This window comes from Lepus europaeus, chromosome 12 (genome assembly GCF_033115175.1).
Source record: "Lepus europaeus isolate LE1 chromosome 12, mLepTim1.pri, whole genome shotgun sequence".
Taxonomy (NCBI): Eukaryota; Metazoa; Chordata; class Mammalia; order Lagomorpha; family Leporidae; genus Lepus; species Lepus europaeus.
Genome location: NC_084838.1, coordinates 29,349,982 through 29,368,232, shown reverse-complemented (window position 1 = coordinate 29,368,232; position 18,251 = coordinate 29,349,982).

Sequence of the window (18,251 nt, the reverse complement as noted above, 5' to 3'; positions counted from 1 at the left end):
ATAAAAAGAATCATCAGAAATTATCATGAAGAGCTTTGTGACAACAAAGCAGAAAACCTAAAAGAAATGAATAGATACCTAGAAAGATACAATCTATCAAAATATGGTCATGAAGATACAGAAAACCTAAACAGACCAATAATCAAGATAGAGATTGAATCAGTAATAAACACCCTCCCAAAAAAAAAAAAAAAAAAAAAAGCCCGGGACTGGATGGAATCACAGTTGAATCCTACTGGACATTAAAGGAAGAATTAACTCCAATTCTTCTCAATCTATTCAATACAATTGAAAGGAAGCAAATCCTCCCAAACTCCTTCTACAAATTCAACATCAACTTAATACCCAAACCTGGAAAAGATGCAACACAGAAAGAGAACTATAAACCAATATTACTGATGAACATAGTTGCAAAAATCCTCAACTAAATATTAGCCAATCAAATCTAACAACGCATCAGAAAAATCATCCACCCAGTCCAAGTGGGATTTATCCCAAAATGCAGGGATGGTTCAACATTCACAAATCAATCAATGTGATATACCACGTTAGCAAATTAAAGAACGAAATCAATATTATTATCTCAATAGAAGCAGAGAAAGCATATAATAAAATACAACCTTCTTTCACGATGAAAACTCTAAGCAAATTGGAAGCAGAAGGAACATTCCTCAACTAAATAAATAAATCTATGACAAAACCACAGTCAGCACCCTATTGAATGGGAAAATTCAAAAGCATTCCCACTGAGATCCAGAAACAGACAAGAGGCCCACTGTCACCATTAGTATTCAATGTAGTCCTGAAAGTTTTAGCCAGAGTCATTAGATGAGAAAAAAAAATCAAAGGAATACAAATTGGGAAAGAAGTGCTTGCTTCAGCAGCACATATACTAAAATTGGAACAAATTGGGAGAGAAAAAGTTAAACTATCCCTATTTGCAGATGACTGGATTCTACATATAGGGGATCCAAAAGACTCCACTAGGAGAGTATTAGAATTCATACAAGAGTTTGGTAAAGTAGCAGGATATAAAATCAACACACAAAAATCAACAGTCTTTGTATATACAAATAATGCCATGGCTGAGAAAGGACTTCTAAGATCAATCCCATTCACAATAGCTAAAAAAAATCATCAAACATCTTAGAATAAATTTAAACAAGGATGTCAAGGATCTCTACAAGGAGAATTACAGAACATTAAAGAAAGAAATAGAAGAAGATGCAACAAAATGGAAAAATCTTCCATATTCATGGAAGAATCAATATCATCAAAATGTCCATACCACCAAAAGCAATTTACAGATTCAATGTGATACCAATCAAAATACCACAGACATTTTTCTCACATCTAGAAAAAATGATGCTGAAATTCATATGGAAACACAGGAGATACCAAATAGCTAAAGCCACATTATACAACAAAAACAGCTCTGGAGGAATCAAAATATCAGACTTTAAGACTGGCCGGGTGTACTCTCCACTCACCCATGCAGCTCCCCCTCTCCCCCAGTCTGAGGGACTGGGCACTCTCTCTCAGGCCCTGTCTGGAGAGGTGCCCATCCGTCCTTACAGATGTTCCTTCTTAATAAACCTTGCTATTTTACCTCCCACTAAAAAAAAAAAAGACATACTACAGGGCAGTTATAATCAAAACAGCCTGGTACTGGTACAAAAACAGATGGATAGACCAATGGAACAGAATAGAATCTATAGAAATTAATCCATGCATCTACAACCAACTTATCTTTGACAAAGGAGCTAAAATCAATCCCTAGAGCAAGGACAGTCTCTTTAACAAATATTGCTGGAACAACTGGAAATCTGCATGTAGAAGTATTAAGCAAGGTCTAATACCCTACACCTTACATAAAACTACTCAAAATGAATCAAAGACCTAAATCTATAATTTGATCCCATCAAATTATTAGAGAACATTAGGGAAACCTTACAAAACATTTGTATAGGCAAAGAGTTCTTGAAAGAACCACAGAGGTAAGGCAATCAAAGCCAAAATTGACAAATAGGATTGTATCAAGCTGAGAAGCTTCCGCATTGCAAAAGTAATTCTCAGCAAAATGAAGAGGCAACTGACAGAATGGGAGAAAATGTTTGTAAACTATACAACTTATAAAGGATTAATAACCAGAACATATAAAGAGATCAAGAAATTCAACAACAACAAAACAAATAACCCAGTTAAGAAATGTGCAAAGGAATTGGACAGGCATTTTTCAAGAGAACAAATTCAAATGACTGACAGACACTTGAGAAAATGTTCAGGACCGCTAACCATCAGGGAAATGCAGATCAAAAAAAATGGTGGGATTTCCCCTCATTCCAGTTAGAATGGCTCTCATACAGAAATCAACAAACAACAAATGCTGGCAAGGATGTGGGGAAAAAGGTACCCTGCCACTTTTGGTGGGAATCACTAGCCATCAGAAAAATGCTAATCAAAATAATGGTGAGGTGTCACCTCACTCCAGTTAGAATGGCTCTCATCCAGTAATCAACAAATAACAAATGCTGACAAGGATATGGGGAAAAAGGTACCTTGCCAATGTTGGTGGGAATTTAATCTAGTGTGATCATTATGGAAGACAGTATGGAGATACCTCAATTATCTAAATATAGACCTACCATATGACCCAGCCATCACACTCCTGGGAATTTACCCAAGGCAAATGAAATCAGCATATGAAAGTGTTATCTGTACCCCCATGTTCATTGCAGCTCAATTCACAATAGCTAAGACATGGAATCAACCTAAATGCCCATCAACTGAAGACTAATGGGATATAATTTTTTTATATCCATGGATATAAGTAAACCATGGAATACTACACAGTGATTTTAAAAAAAGAAATCTGGTCATTTGCAACAAAATGGATGAAACTGGAAAACATCACACTTTGTGAAAGAAGCCAGTCCAAAAGGGACAAATTCCATATGTTCTCCCTGATCCATGATAATTAACAAGCACCTAAAAGGCAATTTATAAAAATGAAATTGACACTTCAAGAAGCAATGTCTCTGAACAGTCTTTGTCTTGATGTTTAAAGAGCAGTTTTTTTTTTCTATTTGTTGAGTTCTTTACATAGAGTTAGTCATATATGTATAAAGTTAAATAAAAAGATGCTAGTTAAAAATAAGAGTGGGAATAAGAGAGGGAGAAGGAATAGTGGTGGGGTGTGGGTTGGAGGGCAGGTATGGTGGGAAAATTCACCATGTTCCTAAAGCTGTAAGTAGGAAGTGTATGAATTCTGTAATGATAAAGCTATCTAGTTCTACATAGAGTCCTATGGACTTACTTATAAGGGTACAATTTAAAGACTTGCCATGGGACCCCAACTCCTCTTAAGCTGGGTAGCAAAAATAGCATTTGAAGTATTAAATCAATCATATAGAAAGGATTTAGTGTTAAAGAGTCATATAGATATGATTAAGTGTTAAAATCATCATATAAATAGGATTAAGTGTTCAGTAATAATAATAGATAGAATTAAAAAAGAGCAAATAACTGCTCCAACATGGGAAGCAGTCCATACAGCAGACTCATAGAATGACAATCATTTTAAGTAGCACTCTGACCTCAGAATCAGCCCTTAAGGCATTCTGTACTGTCTGAAAAGCCCACAAGAGCATTTCAGGCATGGAAAGCCAAGACACTGTGGCAAAAAATGTCCTACATGAAGGACCTTGGTGGAAGAAGAGACCTTGGTGGAAAGAAGTGGTCAAAAAGGATGTACTTTTCTCTGAAGGGAGGATAGAACTTCCACTTTACTCATGGCCTTGTCTAAATATTGATAGACTTTGTGGATTCAAAAGGCTTCCATATCCTAGGCAGCTCATGTCAAGAGCCTCAGGTGATCACTGACATTATACATAAGAGTGTTAATTGTTAAATTAACAACAAGAGTCATTGTGCACTAACTTCCCATGCAAGACCTCTATCCCCAAAGTGTTATATTAAGAACATTAGCAATAAAATTGTCTTAAAAGACTAATTCAATTTTACTGTATTAATTGGAGGATATACTTAAGTCATAATTTTTAGTTATGCCAAAGTGTCCAACTCCATTGCTTGTTTTCTTGTGCTTCTTTAATTAAAGATAAAACTTGTTGCCAAAGAGTTACTTTCTTTTAATGTATTAAGTGGAGGGTATTCTTATGTCCCATATGTTACAGTTATGTCTATGTGCTCACAAAAGATGTATCTTTCTTGGGTGCTCCTTTAAAGTAAACTAGGTTTCTTAAAAAAAAAGTGAAATTAACTTTGAGATGCAATGACTTTGCATAGCCTTTGTCTTGACTGTTGAGAAAGTTTTTTTCTTTTTTTAACCCTTATTTTTTCTTCTTTCTTCATAAAAATTGATGAACTCTTTACTTACTGTAGACTTACTCTTCTATGTATAAAGGTAATTGAAAATAGATCTTAGTATAAAATAAGACTGGGAATATAAGAAGGAGGAATAAGAGGGGTGGGAATGTGGGTGGGAAGGTGGGCATAGTATGAAGAATCACTATATTCCTAAAGATGTACTTATGAAAGGCATGACGTTTATATTCCTTAAACAAATGTTTTCCCTAGAAAAAGATCTACTCCATAAATAAGAGGGGAATATTTAACTAGATGCACAGATATCAATGTAGGGACACAGAAAACATGAAGAAGCAAGGTGAATCGACTCAACAAAAGAATACAAAAGCTCTCCAGAATTAGATCTTGTTCTGAAGGAAATCTATGAAATGGTAGAACTAGAATTCTAAATAAAAATTATAAGGAAACTCAAAGTGATACAAGAGAATACAGATAGACAGCTTAAAGAAAAGAGGAAATCAATGGCTGAAATGAATGAAAAATTCACTGAGGAGATAGGAATCATTAAGATGAACCAAATAAAAATTTTGGTTATAAAAACCTCAATCAGGGGCCAGTGTTGTGATGCAGCAGGTTAAAGCCCCAGTCTGCAGAGCCAGCATCACATATGTGCGCCAGTTCAAATCCCGGCTGCTCCACTTCCAATCCAACTCTCTTTCATGCCCTGGGAAAGCAGTAGAAGATGGCCCAAGTTCTTGGGCCCCTGAACCCACATGGGAGACCTGGAAGAAGCTCCTGGCTCCTGGCTTTGGATTGGCACAGCTCCAGTAGTTATGGCCAATTGGGGGGTGAACCAGTGGATGGAAAACCTCTCTCTCCACCTCTGCCTCTGCCTCTACCTTTGCCTCTGTCTCTCCTTCTCTCTCTGTATAACTCTGACTTTCAAATAAATAAATAAATCTTTTTAAAAAAACCTCAATCAATGAAATAAAAGAAATGATTGAGAGCTTCAGTGGCAGAACAAAGTGAAGGAAAAAATTTCTGACCTCCAGAACAAGAATTTTGAAATAAGCCGGATTAAAATAAAGAGAAAGGAATGAAGAAAGTCTACATGAAATATGGGATGCATTAAATAATCAAATATTTATATTAATGGGCTTCCCGAAGGAGAAGAGAAGGAAATAGGTGTTGAGTTCATGCTATATAAATAACAGTTGAAAGTTTCCCAGGTCTTGAAAGAGACACAGATAAAGAAAGCTCAAAGGAGCCAAAGCAGATTCAATCCAAAAACATCTTCAACAGGGCATACTGATGTCAAATTATCAATGACAAAGTAAAAAGCCACAAGTTAAATATAAAGGAAAACAAATTAGACTAACAGCAGATATTTCAACAGAAACCTTATAGGCCAGAAGTGAGTGCAATGATATAATCAACTCTTACAAGAAAAAGAAAAAACCTTCCAAACAAAAATATTATATCCAGTTAACCTATCCTTTGGAGTGAAGGATAAATAAGGTATTTTCCAGATATACACCAACAGATAATTAAACACCACCAGAGCAGCCTTATAAGAAATTCTGAACAGGAGTCCTACATTAGAAGTAAATGTAAGAAAACACAAGAAATTACCAAATTCACTAACAGAGCAGTTATAATAACTAAAATGAAAGGTGAAGGCATTAGCTTTTATCTAGCAATACTAACTGAATATAATATTAGCCAACATTTTATCAACAAAATGAATGTAATATTGGCCAAAAATTCATCAACAAAATGAGAGGTGTTATCTCTTATCTAGCAATAACTTTGAATATAATATTAGATAAAAGATTTAAGCTGGATAAAGAGATATAAAATCAAGACCCCACTATCTACTGCCTAAAAGAAAATCACAAATAAAGATACATATAAACTGAAAATGGAGGGCTTGAAAAAACATATCAGGCAAATGGAAACCAAGAACAAGCAGGAGTATCTATCATCACATCAGATAAAAAAAGACTTTAATTAAAAACTGTAAATTGAGACAAAGAAAGTCATATAAAGTCATATATATTGATAAAAGCATCAATTTAGCAAGAAGATATAACAATCATAGACATATATGCACCAACATAAGCCCTGATATATACAACAAATATTATTAAATCTAATTGGAGAGATAGACTCCAATACAGTAATGGTGAGTGTCTTCAATACTACACACTGATCAGTGGACTGATCATCAGACAGAAAATCACAAAGATACATTGGATTTAAATTATAATGCTGAACAAATGGACCTAACATTTACAAGACATATCATACAACAGCTACAGAATACACATTTTTCTCGTTAGTACATGGACCATTTTCTAGGATAAACCATATACTAGACTATAAATCAAGTGTAAGTAAATTTCAAAAGATTGAAATCATAACATGTATCTTCTCAGACCATGAAAAAATAAAATTATAAAAAAAGCTAAGAACAACAGAACATTCAAAACTACATAGATATTTAAGGACATGCTACTGATCGATCAGTGTGTCATTAAATAAATAATTAAAGAAATAAAAAAAATTCTTGAAATAAGTGAAAACGAAAACACAGCATACCAAAGTGTGTGGGGTACAGAAAAAAGCAGTATTAAGAGAAAAGTTTGAGGTTGGCTCTGTGGCACAGCAGGTTAAAGCCCTGGCCTGAGGTGCCGGCTTCCCATATGGGCGCCAGTTTGAGTTCTGGCTGCTCCACTTCCAATCCAGCTCTCTGCTATGGCCTGGGAAAGCAGTAGAAGATGGCCCAAGTTCTTGGGCCCCTGATGCCGTGTGGGAAATCTAGAAGAAGCTCTTGGCTCCTCGCTTCAGATCGGCACAGCTCCAGGCATTGTGGTCAATTGGGGAGTGAACCATGGATGGAAGACCTCTCTCTCTCATACTCTGTCTCTCTCTCTGCCTCTCCTTCTCTCTCTGTGTAACTCTGACCTTCAAATAAATAAATAAATCTTTAAAAAAGAGAGAAATTTATAGCACTAAGTGCTTACATAAAAAGAAAGTTCTCAAATAAATGATACAATGATACATTTCAAAGACTTTCAAAAAGAACAAACTAAATCCAAAATCAGCAGGCACAGAGAAATAATAAGAATCTGAGAAAAGAACAAATGAAACATAAAAAAAAAAACAGAAAAAACCTGGTTTTTCTTCCTGAAGATAAACAAAATAGACAAACTTTTAACCAAACTAACAAAGAAAAAGAGAAAAACCACAAAATTAGAAATGAAAAATTAGACATTATAACAAACATCACTGAAATATGGTGGATTATAAGAAATTTCTAGGAAAAAACACTAACAAACTGGAAAACCTTGAAAAAATGGATAAATTCCTGGATACATGAAAACTACCAAGATTAAATCAAGAAGATACAGAAAAACTTTAGACCCATAATAAGCAATGAGATTGAAGCAGCAATGAAAAGTTTTCCATCAAGAAAAAAATGCAGGACTTGATGGCTTTATAACTGAATTCTACAAAACATTTAAAGAGGAACTAACTCTAATACTTTTCAAATTATTCCAAAATGCTGAACAGGATAGAATTCCACCAAAGTCTTTTTTATTTATTTATTTATTTTGAGAGCAGCATCACTCTGATAACAAAACCAAAGCCATAACATGTAAAGAAAATTACAGACCTATATGCTTCATGAATATAGATTCAGAAATCCTCAACAAAACACTAGCAAACTGAATCCAAAATCATACATCATGATCAAGTGAAATTTATCACAGAGATGCAAGAATGGTTCAACATTAACCAATCAATGAATGCCATAAATAACATAAACAAAATGAAGAACAAAAAGCATATGATCATCTCAATAGATCTGAAGGAAGCAGTTGACAAACTTCAACACCCATTCATGTTAAAAAAAAAAAAACAACTCCATGAGTTAGGTATAGAAGGACCATAATTCAAAATCATAAAGCCTGTATATGATAAAGTAATAGCCAATATCATACTGAATGCAGAAAAGCTGAAAGAATATCCCCTTACAACTGAAATAAGACAAACATGTCTGATTTAACCTCTCTTATTCAATTTAGTAGTGGAAGTACTAGCAAGAGTAATTAGGGGGAAAGAAGAAATAAAGTGCATCAAAATTGGAAAAGAAAAAGTCAAAATATCCATATTTGCAGCTGACATGCTATTGAACACGGAAAAATCTACAAACTATATGAAAAACCTACCAGAATTAATAAACCAATTCAGTAAATATTCAGCTTATAAAATAATATACAAAAAAACAGTAGACTTTGTATTTCTCTGGAAGAGAAATCAAGATAGAAATCCCATTTACCATAGCTACTGAAAGATCAAATATTTAAATAATAAATTTATCCAAATAAGTGAAAGATCTCTACAATGAAAAGTATAAAACATTGATAAAAGAAATCAACAAACACACAAAAAAAGGATGTTCCTTGCTCATGGATTGGAAGAGCTAATATCATTAAAATGCCTATTAAGGAGGGGGGGAGCGGCAAGATGGCGGAATAGGAAGGGAGCACACTGATAATCCGGGAAGAGACAGTTTAATAAAAGTGGAGATACTGCAGGTTCAAGGAAGAGTAGGGGAAGAAACAGCAGAGGAAACTCTTCCAGAACTAGTGATTCACAGCAGACCCGCGTGGAGAGCATCGGAGCCCAAGTTCAGGACACCAGCGGCAGACTCAACACACCAGCACTGGAACGCAAGGTGAGCCGAACCTCAATAGCCAGAGACACCAGTGGGAAAGCAGAAAGAGGAGACTAGAGGGAACGAGGCTTGAAACTCCGTGGAGAAAAGTTCACCAGGCTAACTAGAAGAGAGAGAGAGATAAAAAAAAAAACTGACTGATACGGACACGAGTTTCTCTCTCTACACTCACCTCTCAAAGGCGAGAAAGACAAAGAGAAGGTGCCATTTTGGACATACGTCATAAGCAGGGCGACCTCAGGTTTGCATGGGCCCTGATCCTAGCAGAAAAACCTGGCTCTGGGGGGGTGAAATAACAGGAGATTAGGATCTAATTTAGCAACCCAGTGGGAGACTGCAGGAGAATTTGAGCCCATGCTGAGGGCAGCACAGATTCCCTGTGTGGTCCTTGGGAAAGAGCTCCGATCTCTGGCTCCTGTGGGCACATCATTCGCCTGCTAACTACCTCCAATTCCGTTCAGCTGTGTGGAATTACTTCCCTTTTGAGTAAAAAAAAAAAAGAAAGAGAGATTTATCACGCCTAACCTGGGAATGTCACCTTTAGCTCACCCTCAACCCTGAGGAACCAAACAGAGCTCGCAGGCCACACCCATCTCAAGCCTCTAAGGTTCTATTGAAAGCAGACAGCCCACTTAATCTAGACTCATAGTATAACAAGAAAAAACACCACAGTGAAGAATCCAAATATCTCCAACATGCCAAACAACAAACGCAAAAACCAAGGTAACAAGGACAAGGAAGACACTATGACGCCCCCAAATGAAAAAGACACCCCAATTCAAGATTACGAAGATGATGAGATACAAGAAATGCAAGAAGTGGATCTCAAAAAATTGATAAGAACATTAAGAAGTTCTCAAAAACAAATTCTTGAACTACAGAAATCCTTAATGGACAAGATAGAAAATCTCTCGCGCGAAAATGAAATCTTAAGGAGGAATCAAAATGAAATGAAACAACTAGTAGAACATGAAACTGTGATAGTGACGAGAATCCACAATGAAATGAAGAACTCAGTAGATCAAATGACAAACATATTAGAGAGCCTTAAAAACAGAATGGGCAAAGCAGAAGAGAGAATATCGTACTTAGAGACAGAGCACAGGAAAGTATACAGTCAAACCAAAGAAAAGAAGAGCAAATTAGAAATCTAAAAAATATTCTTCAGCAGAAGTCAGCTTGTGAAGAGCCCTGGCAGCTCTGCCAAGAGTTGGATCACTGGAAATGGACCTGCCCTGGAGTCAAAGGAAGCCCAGGTCAGAAGCACAGATCTTATTGGCTCTAAGCTGAAAAGCCCATCACTCAGCCCAACTTCCAAAGTGACCACTGCAGCTGAGGGGATGGCCAAGCAGGGTCAGCAACATTGCAGGCAGAACTGTAAATTTCTTGTTAGAGATGCCCCCTGCCTTTACCTGGCCAGCGTTCCTCCCAGGCCAGCCAAGTAATGAAAGTCAACAGAATGCCTTCCCCTAGGAGGTTCACACCTAACTTAGGATATACCCCATGTGAAGAGATAGATAGGTCTGGGCCTCTTAACTTATAAGGCCTAAAGCCCACCAGATTATTATCAAGCCCCTTCTATCAGGTTCTATTTGCCTCTCAATCAGAAAAATTACTTGTAGCTTAGACAGCACCTTTCTTAGCTCCTCTAATAATGACTCTGTCCTTTGTTCTAGACCCTGTCTAGCGTACTTGGGCCTCATTCCTTTGTAATCATAACCTCTACTCTACCACTAATGGCTCTACTCCCAACCTGTGTGTACTGATGGTCCTCTTCCCCACTTAATGCTGTATAATTGTTCAGACCTGGTAAATGCCACTCTTAGGATCATTGGTTACTATCCTCACCCTGTCTTTTATGACCTTGTCTAAATATGATCAGAATCGGTAAACTTGGAAGGCTTCCATAGCCATGGTAACTCATGATGACAGCCTAGGATGGTTACAGGCGCCATAAACTAGAGTGTCAATTTGTTGGGTCAACAACAGGAGCCACTGTGCACTTGCTCCTTATGTGGGATCTCTGTCCTTAATGTGCTGTACATTGTGATTTAATGCTATAACTAGTACTCAAACAGTATGTTTCACTTTGTGTTTCTATGTGGGTGCAAACTGTTGAAATCTTTACTTCATATATACTAAATTGATCTTCTGTATATAAAGAGAATTGAAAATGAATCTTGATGCAAATGAAAGGGGAGAGGGAGCGGGAGAGGGGAGGGTTGTGGTGGGAGGGAAGTAATGGGAGGGGGAAGCCATTGTAATCCATAAGCTGTACACTGGAAATTTATATTCATTAAATAAAAGTTAAAAAAAAAGAAAAAAAAAGAAATCTAAAAAATATTGTCGGGAATCTACAGGATACTATTTAAAAAACCAACATTCGGGTTCTAGGAGATCCTGAAGGCATGCAGAGAGAGAAAGGGTTAGAAGGCCTTTTTAGTGAGATACTTGCAGAGAACTTCCCAGGTTTGGAGAAGGAAAGAGACATTTTAGTACAGGAAGCTTATAGAACCCCTAGTAAACATGACCAAAAGAGATCCTCACCACGACATGTTGTAATCAAATTCACCACAGTGAAACAGAAAGAAAAGATTCTAAAATGTGCAAGAGAGAAAAGCCAGATTACTCTCAGAGGATCTCCAATTAGACTCACAGCAGATTTTCATCAGAAACCCTACAAGCTAGAAGGGAATGGCAAGACATAGCCCAGGTACTAAGAGAGAAAAACTGCCAGCCCAGAATATTATATCCTGCAAAGCTCTCATTTGTGAATGAAGGTGAAATTAAGACTTTTCATAGCAAACAGAAATTGAAAGAATTTGTCGCCACACGTCCAGCCCTGCAAAAGATGCTTAAAGATGTGTTACACACAGAAACACAGAAACATGGTCACCAATATGAAAGAAAGTAAAGGAAGGAAACCTCACAGCAAAAGATCACAGGAAGCTCAATTTCTCTTTGACATAGAATTAAAATCTGATGCTCTGTTAAAGCAATGTGTTAAAGTAATCTATTATGTTCTCTTGATGTCTGTTAAATTCTAATTGTTCAAAAACAGCTGAATTTTTATTAAGAGCTATGGGTTATTTAAATATGTGCTTATTTTCAAAGATTTGAATAATCACCTTGTAACAATGATCAAATTTGGTCTATGTTATGTCATGATTTTAAGGAATCTTATTTCAACCAGATATTTTGGATTTTGAGCCTCCTTGGCATTCTTGACAGGCATTCAAAAAATCAAAGTTTCAAACAATCTGAACTCTAAGATTTCCAGTAAAGCTTGGATTTTGGTTTTTCCAGTTTGGGCCCAACTGAAAAAATCGAAGGACCTATGTCTCTCATCTTATAGAGACACCAACTAATCAGGCTATTTGGATTATACTAGAAGTACTGTCAAGATGTGACATGGTACTAAATTTTAAGTTTATATAATGGAAAATGCTATTAATACAAATGTTTGAGAATTAAAAAGTCTAATGATCTTGTGTTACTAGACATGATGGTTATCTTAATGAGAAAGCCCCAAAGGCCTAAAGGGTTAAATACTTGTAAAATCCTACAGGTGCTTTCAAAAATACTGTGAAGTAAGCAAGTGCCTCTTGTTGGTGGATGAGTTTATAATTTTAAACATGACAACTTAAAATCTTTTGTCATCCACAGTTATATATGATTTGCTGCTCATAAAACTAAAGTGTTGTTGGTTCTGTGTTTAGCTGTCCTCCTATAAGTTCCTATGGACTTTTTCCAGCCACTACTATTGTATTCAGTATTTTGGGATGGCTCTGTAAACAGATGAAGCCAATAATGTATTAACAGTACCAACTGAGAGAAAGTATGGTTAACTGAGGTTACTAAAAACAAAAAGCAATTCAAGTCAATTGGCAATCTACAAAAACAGTTAAAGATTTTAAAAGCAATTATTAAAATTGCTATATTTGTCTATTATGTTATGTTGTATATGTGTACATATTGTATGTCCACATGGGAAAATTTTATTAAGAATTTTATTTTAATTGGCTTATAAATAAGACTGTTCATAAATTTAAGCTGCTAAAATTAATCAAAGATACATTTAATTAGTGTGACCTGAATCTCTGCATCATATGTTTTATACTTGTTGGTAGAAAGAAACTAAAAACATTTTATATGGTTGTGCTTAAGTTTACTGGTTAAACAAACTACACCATGTTAGATATTTAAGAGCTGATTTCAAATACATGATTCTTGAAATTTATAGAAGGCATTGGACCTTCTGGTAAATGTTTTCTTAAGTTGTTATCTAATGGTTGAAACGGTTTGCTAAGTATTCATGTGATATTGCTATTGTCAGCAAGCGATCTAGGACTTGCTCCCTCATTTCTCTATTCTAAGCCCAACTTGTTCTTTCATTTCTCTATTCTCTTCAAGGTAGGAAACTAATTCTATTATGAAGGAATCTGTAGGATGCACAATTTAATCTTTAGACCTTATAAAAGAGATAGCTAACATTTTTCTATAATAGCATAGCCAAAATAAGAACTTAAATAATAATCTCATAGCTAGATTCACTTCGCCATCAGCAAAGTATACAGTAAGTAGAAAAAACCTCCCTTTCAGACCAAAGGGAAAGAAAGTTTTAAAGTGAGAATATAATTTTCCTCATGGGCATTGTCTACCTTAGAAAAACTACTACAGAACATGCCCGTGACTATAGACTTGTAGTTCAGGCCACCGAAGATTAGAGATGGGACTTGGGCACTCCCTTGACTTGCATCCTCTGGTCTGCTTGAACAAAAACCAGGAGGAAAAGAAAGCTCGGCATCAGAAGCAATGGGTGGCAGGCCTGTTAATGGCTGATCTGTACAGTGATCTGCCCTCAAGGAGACCCAACAGGCCAGTCCACTGCAGTGGCTTTCAATGTGGTAAGCCTGGGCTTCAGCAGAAGTCAGCTTGTGAAGAGCCCTGGCAGCTCTGCCAAGAGTTGGATCACTGGAAATGGACCTGCCCTGGAGTCAAAGGAAGCCCAGGTCAGAAGCACAGATCTTATTGGCTCTAAGCTGAAAAGCCCATCACTCAGCCCAACTTCCAAAGTGACCACTGCAGCTGAGGGGATGGCCAAGCAGGGTCAGCAACATTGCAGGCAGAACTGTAAATTTCTTGTTAGAGATGCCCCCTGCCTTTACCTGGCCAGCGTTCCTCCCAGGCCAGCCAAGTAATGAAAGTCAACAGAGTGCCTTCCCCTAGGAGGTTCACACCTAACTTAGGATATACCCCATGTGAAGAGATAGATAGGTCTGGGCCTCTTAACTTATAAGGCCTAAAGCCCACCAGATTATTATCAAGCCCCTTCTATCAGGTTCTATTTGCCTCTCAATCAGAAAAATTACTTGTAGCTTAGACAGCACCTTTCTTAGCTCCTCTAATAATGACTCTGTCCTTTGTTCTAGACCCTGTCTAGCGCACTTGGGCCTCATTCCTTTGTAATCATAACCTCTACTCTACCTCCAATGGCTCTACTCCCAACCTGTGTGTACTGATGGTCCTCTTCCCCACTTAATGCTGTATAATTGTTCAGACCTGGTTAATGCCACTCTTAGGATCATTGGTTACTATCCTCACCCTGTCTTTTATGACCTTGTCTAAATATGATCAGAGTCGGCGAACTTGGAAGGCTTCCATAGCCTTGGCAACTCATGATGAGAGCCTAGGGTGGTTACTGGCGCCATAAACTAGAGTGTCAATTTGTTGGGTCAACAACAGGAGTCACTGTGCACTTGCTCCTTATGTGGGATCTCTGTCCTTAATGTGCTGTACATTTTGATTTAATGCTATAACTAGTACTCAAACAGTATGCTTCATTTTGTGTTTCTATGTGGGTGCAAACTGTTGAAATCTTTACTTCATATATACTAAATTGATCTTCTGTATATAAAGAGAATTGAAAATGAATCTTGATGTGAATGGAAGGGTAGAGGGAGCGGGAGAGGGGAGGTTTGCGGGTGGGATGGAAGTAATGGGGGGGAAGCAATTGTAATCCATAAGCTGTACATTGGAAATTTATATTCATTAAATAAAAGTTAAAAAAAAGTTTGAAATCTTTACCTAATATATACTAAACTGATCTTCTGTATATAAAGAGAATTGAAAATGAATCTTGATGTGATTGGAAGGGGAGAGGGAGCGGGAAAGGGGAGGGTTGTTGGTGGGAGGGAAGTTATGCGAGGGGGGAAGCCATTGTAACCCATAAGCTGTACTTTGGAAATTTATATTCATTAAATAAAAGTTTAATAGAAAAAAGTTGCAGACAATAGGCAGAAATATTAAAAAAATAAAAATTAAAATAATTTTATACTTTTCAGTAAATTTGCTTTCTTTTCAAAGGCGAGTTCTTGGAGCTGGCATTGTGGTATAGCAGGTAAAAGTACCGTCTGTGACACCAGCATCCCATATGGAAATAGGGTCATGTTCTAGTTGCTTCACTTCCAAACTAGCTCCCTGCTAATGTCCTAGAAAAAAATAGCAGACAATGACTAAGTACTTGGGCCCCTGGCCCCTGGCTCCTTGCTTCAGCGTGGCTCAGCCCTGGCCATAGGGCCACCTGGAAGTACAGCAGCAGATAGAAGATATTTGTGTCTCTCCCTCTCTCTGTTACTCTGACTTTCAAACAAATAAATAAATCTTTTTAAGCAAATAAATAAATTAATTAATTTAATTAAATGCCTATAAGTCATTAAAATATTCAATAAATGTCATTAAAATATCTACTTAATCTACAGAATCAATGTGATTCCTATCTAAACACTAATGACATTTTTTACAGGATAGTAAATATAATCTTAAAATTCACATGGAATCACAAAAGACCCAGAATAGGCAAAATAATCTCACACAAAAAATAATAACAAAAGTAAAACATAAATTAGAAAATCAAGCTGGAGTCATCACAATTACCAGATTTCAAAGCACACTAAAAAGCTGTAGTAATTAAAACAGCATGATAGTGGCATAAAAACTGACACACAGATCAGTATACTAGAACAGACATCAGAAATTAATCCACAAACACACATCTCACTAATTTTTCAAAAAGTGCCCAGATAATCCACTGGAGAAAGGATAATCTCTCCTATAAATGGTGCTCACAAAACTTAATGCTTATATATAGAAGAATGAAATTAGATCCCTACCTCTCATCATATGCAAAAATCAACTCAAGATGGATTAAGGACCTAAATGTAAGACCTGGGAATATAAAGCTACTGGAAGAAAACAAAAGAGAAATAGTTCATGACATTGGTGTAGGTGGTGACTTCATGGAGAAGACAGAAAGAACAGGAAACAAGAGCAAAACTACACAAATGAGACTATATCAGACTCAGAAGCTTCTGGACAGCAAATGAAGTAATCAATAGAGTGAAGAGATATGCAACAGAATGGGAAAAAATATGTGCAACCTAATTATTCGACAAAGGATTAATATTCAGAATATATCACAAACTCAACAATTAAAAAACAACCAATCCAGTTTAAAAATGTGTGAAGCTCCTGTTTAGATAGTTCACTAAAGAAGAAATACAAATGGCCAATAAATATATGAAAAAAATGGTTAATACCACTAGCAATCAGGGAAATGCAAATTAAAACCACATGATTGTTCAGAATTTCCCTAAAGGCAAACCCCTCTACCCGCAAAAGATGAGTGGCTTTTCTCTCGGTCTTGGTTGGGATCAGCTTTAAACCACATCCATCAAACAATCTTCACAAGGGTCCAGAGACCCCACCCCTATTTCCTCTCCTCTATGAAATCCTCTCATTATTTGGTTAATACCACTCTTAGGACCATTGGTTGCTAAGCTCACCCTGTCTTATAATACTGTGTCTGTTTAAGTGTTTACAGGAGTTGATAATAGAACAAACCAAGGACTTCAGCAACCAGGCAGTCAACCAAATGCTGCTACAGGGATATACTCGGCTTCCCACCCAGCAGACAGCAGCTTGAGACATCACCCAATGCCAGCGAAGAGTACCTCCTCACCCCATGTCAGCAGGAAGTAGCTCTAAAGACAGATCATCATCCCTCTACCCATCCTGGACTTTTGAAACTAATGTAATCCCATACAGCTCCTGCTTTATAAAAAACAAAAGGGAGGAATGTTAGTAAAATGGTGCAGTCTTATCTATGGCATGATCTGCACCCTGACACCATCCTAGGCTCTAGCCTATGCCACCATTGCTGGAAGCCAGGTGGCCACATGGCCCAACCAGCGGTGTCAAGCTTCATCCCTATCTTAAGGGGTTTCACTGCTCCTACTTCCCTGCCTGCCTACCTGCAAACTTTTAAAATGACCTGTTGCTGAACACATGGCTCTCTTTCTCTCTGATTCCTGATCTCTCTATCTCTCTGTATCTCTTCATATCTCTCTTACGCTCTCCTTCTCCCTTTTTTCCTTCTTTGCCCCTTCCCTCTGGTCTGTTAGATTTCCCCAATAAACTCTTTCCCTTAAAAAATGACATATTACTATAATTTTAATGACCTTTGATTATTTTTAAATTTACTGTAAAATTCATGTCTTTGATTATTGTTTATGGCCCTTGTCTATATTCCCAGTGAACTATGGGCTTTTTTATTTTATACTTATTGAACTCTTTAAGTGCAGCATTAAGCCTTTCAATATAATGTAAATTAAAATGTTATCTCAAAAAATTGAAATCAAGAAAGAGAGAGAAACAAGAGTGGAGAGGAGAGGAGGAGGGGTGAGGAGAGGTGGAAAAGAAAAGGGAAGGAAGGGATGGAGGGAGGGAAGGAGGGATGTATCATACTTTTAGAATTGTATCTATGAAATATAGGGGATCTCTTTGTAGTAATACAACATTAACATGAAAACTGATGAAATTTGTGTTGTAGCAATTATCATGCATTTGTTGTAACCCTGAGACTGTTGTTTTAATCAATTCTTTAAAAAAAAAAAAAGATGCTGGGAAAACCGAATTGGTAGCTTTGGGATCCACAAGGAGAGAAGGCCCACACTTCCGGGAATGGAGAGTCCCTACCCGCACTTTCAAGAATGAAAAGTCCTTGTCAAGGTCCCTATGGGTGCCTAAAGGTCAACCAATGAGGATCAGACCTGCCTCAACCTTTAACCCCCACACCCTGTATCTATAAAAGGAGCCCTCCAAACCTTAATTTTATTTAAAT